The 6,827-nt window shown below is 41.6% G+C and overlaps 1 long non-coding RNA gene across 1 annotated transcript; it reads left to right on the top strand.

Moving 5' to 3' along the window:
- The first annotated feature begins 973 nt into the window (after nucleotides 1-973).
- On the top strand, nucleotides 974-6,166 carry LOC143278493 (uncharacterized). The gene is made up of 2 exons (XR_013054126.1): nucleotides 974-1,642; nucleotides 2,894-6,166. It is a non-coding gene; the product is annotated as an uncharacterized LOC143278493 (long non-coding RNA).
- The last annotated feature ends 661 nt before the right edge of the window (nucleotides 6,167-6,827 follow it).

The raw sequence follows: 6,827 nt of genomic DNA, 5'->3' as shown, positions 1-6,827 counted from the left end.
AGTGAAAGAAAAAATCGGACCCATGGGTCAGTTCGAACTTACCCGTCTGTGTTACAAAACATACATGAAAACGATTAAGACGGGAGTGTGTATATATACACAAGTTTGGGTCAGTACTCGTAATGAAACTTGTCTCGATTCTAAACGCCGGTATGTCCGAGTTCGTGGGGCATTCCATGCATCAAGCAATGGGCTTGAAATGGAAAAATTCGTAAAGAAATCGGGAAGCTTGTCGCTGTCATATCTCCAGGAGCGGACATGCGCGAACGGGACGTATAAGGCAGTTCGATCGAAAGCGGTCAGTGTACGCGATCGCCAGGTTATTTAAAGTGAAGACGGAATGAACTGTACCATGCTTCGCGAGAGGATGAAAACAGAGTGGGGGACGAGACAACAGGTTGTGATCCTAACATGAACATGACTGAAAATAATAAAACAGCTTGCATGAAACACCGTCACGTGTGTGCGACGTCAAAAGAGTGACGGCAGTCTCCTGTGGTGGGTCCGTTCTTTTCGGCCTGTTTCGTTGTACGTCCTTGCTGTATCGGTTCCGACAGCACTGACCATGTACACGTGGAAGGCCGCACACCATTCCTTGTATTGCAATGCTAAAATGCGTTGCACAGAGGACATAACATTAAAAAGTGAGCGGGATTGATGGAACTGACCTTCCTTAACGTGCTGTGCAGAAAAGTCACATACCGAAATAGGAAAGTGCATTTTAACGGCCGAGTCAGTGTCCGTGCTGAACTTAACCGTTTCAATTGGACAGCTGCACGTCCCTTTCTCGTCAGTGATGCTTTGGCCGGCTGTGAATGTTCAAGTCAGCGATTTCACGTGTGTGTGTGTGTGTGTGTGTGTGTGTGTGTGTGTGTCACAGTGTGTGTGTGTGTGTGTGTGTGCGTGTGCGCCTCTGTGTGTGTGTGTGTGTGTGGAGAACTTCATTCCGTGATTGTCCGTGGCGTGTGTTAGACAGCTTGTTTCAGTCCTCGACAGCACGCGTCACATACGTGTGTGCTGTGTCCTGTGTTGCATGTCAGTGTGCTCCTGGCCTTCCGTGGAGAAGTGAGGGCGAGACAAAATATTTAGCTCCACAGATGGCCATTCTTTCCGTACGCACACAGTTGTTCATGTTACGTTCGGAACCCATCAGTTGTCTAGTCCTCCACTCTTGTTTTCATCCTCCCGCTGAAACACGGTGCAGTTCATTCCGTCTTCACTGAAGTACAAGATTGTCAATGCACAGTAACCTCTTTCCTACGTCCCCTTCGTGCACATCCACTTCGGCAGACAGGACAGGTCGTGCATGTACAATCACAACATTCCTTCAACATGTGTCTGGCAGTGTACAGTGACAGCTTCATTCCGTGTTTGCCAGTGTTTCCGTATAGTTGCCGCGGGGGCTCAGGCTGACTTCATTCCGTGACTTATGATGTTGTGCGTGCCAGTGTACACTCACAAGTTCATTCCGTGATAATGTGTGTAGGGTTGACAACTTCATGGTTCCGGGATTGTGTGTGTAGGCACTGACACCTGACTTCATTTCGTGGTTTGGTGCGCCGACGGTGTACACTGACAATTTCATTCCGTCAGAGTGTGTGTGGGGCTCTGCGCAAAACATGTGGATTCATGTACTACATCGGTAAGTGCAATCGCAAACCCTTGTGTCGTCGTGCACTGTCGTTTTCTGCCTCGCGCGAACTGGACTCCACACTTCATTCCGTTTACAGTTTCGAAGTGCACAACTCAATACCCCGAAAGCAGCACTCCATTTTTAGACAAGTGACGTGTTTTTGTGTCCATCAGGAGGATCACTGATTATTTCATGTATTGGTTGGTTGATGAAGTGACGTGTTTCTGTGTCCATCAGGAGGATCACTGATTATTTCATGTATTGGTTGGTTGATGAAGTGACGTGTTTCTGTGTCCATCAGGAGGATCACTGATTATTTCATGTATTGGTTGGTTGATGAAGTGACGTGTTTCTGTGTCCATCAGGAGGATCACTGATTATTTCATGTATTGGTTGGTTGATGAAGTGACGTGTTTCTGTGTCCATCAGGAGGATCACTGATTATTTCATGTATTGGTTGGTTGATGAAGTGACGTGTTTCTGTGTCCATCAGGAGGATCACTGATTATTTCATGTATTGGTTGGTTGATGAAGTGACGTGTTTCTGTGTCCATCAGGAGGATCACTGATTATTTCATGTATTGGTTGGTTGATGAAGTGACGTGTTTCTGTGTCCATCAGGAGGATCACTGATTATTTCATGTATTGGTTGGTTGATGAAGTGACGTGTTTCTGTGTCCATCAGGAGGATCACTGATTATTTCATGTATTGGTTGGTTGATGAAGTGACGTGTTTCTGTGTCCATCAGGAGGATCACTGATTATTTCATGTATTGGTTGGTTGATGAAGTGACGTGTTTCTGTGTCCATCAGGAGGATCACTGATTATTTCATGTATTGGTTGTTGATGAAGTGACGTGTTTCTGTGTCCATCAGGAGGATCACTGATTATTTCATATATTGGTTGGTTGGTGAAGTGACGTGTTTCTGTGTCCATCAGGAGGATCACTGATTATTTCATGTATTGGTTGGTTGATGAAGTGACGTGTTTCTGTGTCCATCAGGAGGATCACTGATTATTTCATGTATTGGTTGGTTGATGAAGTGACGTGTTTCTGTGTCAATCAGGAGGATCACTGATTATTTCATGTATTGGTTGGTTGATGAAGTGACGTGTTTCTGTGTCCATCAGGAGGATCACTGATTATTTCATGTATTGGTTGGTTGATGAAGTGACGTGTTTCTGTGTCCATCAGGAGGATCACTGATTATTTCATGTATTGGTTGGTTGGTGAAGTGACGTGTTTCTGTGTCCATCAGGAGGGAAGGCGGGTCAGGAGTTCAGCCGCCTCTCACCCACGTCTCCCTTCTTTTACAACCATTCTAGTTCTTGTTGGTGCAGTTGTCTGCCTGAGACTTTTCTGTCGACGCAACGTGAAGCCTCAATAGCCAAATTAATGAATTCCTGTGATTCTACGTCACTTTGACTGTTAACGAATGAAACCTGAACACTTTTGATTTGCAAATCTACAGTCCACACAGCGTTAAATCAGAATTAAGCCAAATTTCGTTGTACCATTTTAAAGTTGTACATGCCCTGTCAGCTTAGCGTGAAATGACAGCAGTTATAATTAAGAGAAGGAACAATGCAGGACATTAACGGCCAAGCTATGTACATTTCCTTGGTTTAATAGTGTATCTGTTCTTATTCTGCATGACAATGGACATTCATAGCAAGTGATGTAATTATTATTATTATCATTATTATTATTATTATTATTATTATTATTAATTATTATTATTATTATTATTGCACCGACAAAATGGACCATGAAACATGAACATGGACATCAGTGGGTCTGTTCTTGTTCTGTATGACAGCACAGGACACTGATCAGAAATCGTCAAGATTGTTTTTCATTCCCCACGATAGTGAACATGATCTGACAATACATTGTTCAGATACTGTTTACAAAAATAGAACATGGACCTTGATGGTGTATCTGTTCTGATTCTGTTTGACAAAATGGAATATGAATCTGTTCTGATTCTGTTTGACAAAATGGAATATGAATCTGTTTTGATTTTGTTTGACAAAATAGGACATTGATATCTGTTCTGATTCTCTTTGACAAAATAGAAGATTAATATCACAGTAACAGTGATGTGAGTTATTTTTATGAATAAGTATTATCATTATTATGGACTTTGAAATAGAACTTGAACGTCTGATGGAATAACTGTTCTTATGGTGTGTCATTTTTTTTTTCTCGAAATATACATCTTTGTAGCAATAATTTGTGATGACGGATTATTATTCAGTTATGCTTGCTGTCCTCCATTGTATATAACAACATCACTGACATAATGATTTAACGGGTTTGGCGGTGTTGTTGGATTTTAATCATAATTTTACATGACAATGGAAAAGAAATGTCCAGTGATTTATCGATTCTTTTAATGTATGACCATGGTTTTCATTACACATGACAACAAGAGGGAGAGGAAGTGGCAGAGTGGTTTAGATGCTTTGGCGCCAACACAGAGTCCATGACGGTCTGGGTTATTACAGTCTCGCTCTTTACCCCAAGTTTGACTGGAACATCAGACTGAGCGTCGTTTCATTCCAATGGGACGATAAACCAAGGTCCCGCTCTTGGCGCATTGAAAAAGAACCATGGCGACATCAGTGCTGTGCTCTGGAAAATTGTCATTGTTGTCACAGAGATCGATATGACAGCATGACACACGAATGGTTGTATGACATCATTGTTGTCAGAGAGATCGATATGACAACATGACACATGAATGGTTGTATGACATCATTGTTGTCAGAGAGATCGATATGACACATGAATGGTTGTATGATATCATTGTTGTCAGAGAGACATTACAACACAAGATACGAACGGTTCTGTGACGTCATTGGCAGAGACATGAAAACGCGACATGAATAACTATATGATGTGATTGTTGGTAGAAAGACATGACAACACAAGACAAAGGGTTCTTTGGTGTCATTGTTGGTAGAAAGACATGACAACGCAAGACAAAGGGTTCTTTGGTGTCATTGTTGGTAGAAAGACATGACAACGCAAGACAAAGGGTTCTTTGATGTCATTGTTGGTAGAAAGACATGACAAGACAATAGGTTCTTTGATGTCATTGTTGGTAGAAAGACATGACAACACAAGAGGTTCTTTGGTGTCATTGTTGGTAGAAAGACATGACAACACAAGACAAGAGGTTTTTTGGTGTCATTGTTTGTAGAAAGACATGACAACACAAGACAAAGGGTTCTTTGGTGTCATTGTTGGTAGAAAGACATGACAACACAAGACAGAGGGTTCTTTGATGTCATTGTTGGTAGAAAGACATGACAACACAAGAGGTTCTTTGATGTCATTGTTGGTAGAAAGACATGACAACACAAGACAAGAGGTTCTTTGGTGTCATTGTTGGTAGAAAGACATGACAAGACTAGAGGTTCTTTGGTGTCATTGTTGGTAGAAAGACATGACAACACAAGACAAAGGGTTCTTTGGTGTCATTGTTGGTAGAAAGACATGACAAGACAAGAGGTTCTTTGATGTCATTGTTGGTAGAAAGACATGACAAGACAAGAGGTTCTTTGGTGTCATTGTTGGTAGAAAGACATGACAACACAAGACAAAGGGTTCTTTGGTGTCATTGTTGGTAGAAAGACATGACAACACAAGAGGTTCTTTGGTGTCATTGTTGGTAGAAAGACATGACAACACAAGACAAAGGGTTCTTTGATGTCATTGTTGGTAGAAAGACATGACAACACAAGACAAAGGGTTCTTTGGTGTCATTGTTGGTAGAAAGACATGACAACACAAGACAAGAGGTTCTTTGGTGTCATTGTTGGTAGAAAGACATGACAACACAAGACAAAGGGTTCTTTGGTGTCATTGTTGGTAGAAACACATGACAATACAAGGCATGAATAGTTCTTTAATGTCATTGTTGGTAGAGATTTTGTTATCTCTAAAAGAGAATTGATGACTTCAGATAAGGGATTCCATCTGTATGTGATTCAGCAAATATTAGGATTTACATTGAAATGTTATTCAGCAAAATTAGGATTTACAATGAAATGTGATTCAGCAAAGGTTAGGATATACATTGAAATGTGAATCAGAAAATGTAAGGAAGGATTTACATTGAAATGTGATGCAGCAAAGATTAGGATTTACATTGAAATGTGATGCAGCAAAGATTAGGATTTACACTGAAATGTGATGCAGCAAAGATCAGGATTTACACTGAAATGTGATGCAGCAAAGATCAGGATTTACACTGAAATGTGATGCAGCAAAGATTAGGATTTACACTGAAATGATTCAGCAAATATTAAAATTTACATTGAAATGTTACATTGAAATGTGATTCAGCAAATAGTAGGATTTACATTGAAATGTGATTCATCAAAGATTGTGATTTACATCAAAATGTAATTCAGCAAAGAATAGGTTTTACATTAAAATGTGATTCAGCAAAGAATAGGATTTACAAAAAAATGTAATTGAGCAAAGAATAGGATTTACATTAAAACGTGATTCAATACTGCATTCTGTGCTTGGGTTTTCATTGTGCTATCTCTCTCTCCTTCTCTTTCCCTCTCTCCTCTCCCCTCAATCTCTGTCTCTCCCTTTCTCTTTCCCTCTCTCCTCTCCCCTCTATCTCTCTCTCCCTTTCTCTTTCCATCTCTCCTCTCCCCTCTATCTCTCTCTCCCTTTCTCTTTCCCTCTCTCCTCTCCCCTCTATCTCTCTCTCCCTTTCTCTTTCCCTCTCTCCTCTCCCCTCTATCTCTCTCACCCTTTCTCTTTCCCTCTCTCCTCTCCCCTCTATCTCTCTCTCCCTTTCTCTTTCCATCTCTCCTCTCCCCTCAATCTCTCTCACCCTTTCTCTTTCCCTCTCTCCTCTCCCCTCTATCTCTCTCACCCTTTCTCTTTCCCTCTCTCCTCTCCCCTCTATCTCTCTCACCCTTTCTCTTTCCCTCTCTCCTCTCCCCTCTATCTCTCTCTCCCTTTCTCTTTCCCTCTCTCCTCTCCCCTCTATCTCTCTCTCCCTTTCTCTTTCCCTCTCTCCTCTCCCCTCTATCTCTCTCTCCCTTTCTCTTTCCCTCTCTCCTCTCCCCTCTATCTCTGTCTCTCCCTTTCTCTTTTCATCTCTCTTCTCCCCTCTCTCTCTCTCTCTCCCTTTCTCTTTCCCTCTCTGCTCTCCCTTC

Source organism: Babylonia areolata, chromosome 2 (genome assembly GCF_041734735.1).
Source record: "Babylonia areolata isolate BAREFJ2019XMU chromosome 2, ASM4173473v1, whole genome shotgun sequence".
Lineage (NCBI taxonomy): Eukaryota > Metazoa > Mollusca > Gastropoda > Neogastropoda > Buccinidae > Babylonia > Babylonia areolata.
Note: the sequence above shows the minus strand (reverse complement) of the source record. Positions and strands in the feature narration are given on the sequence as shown.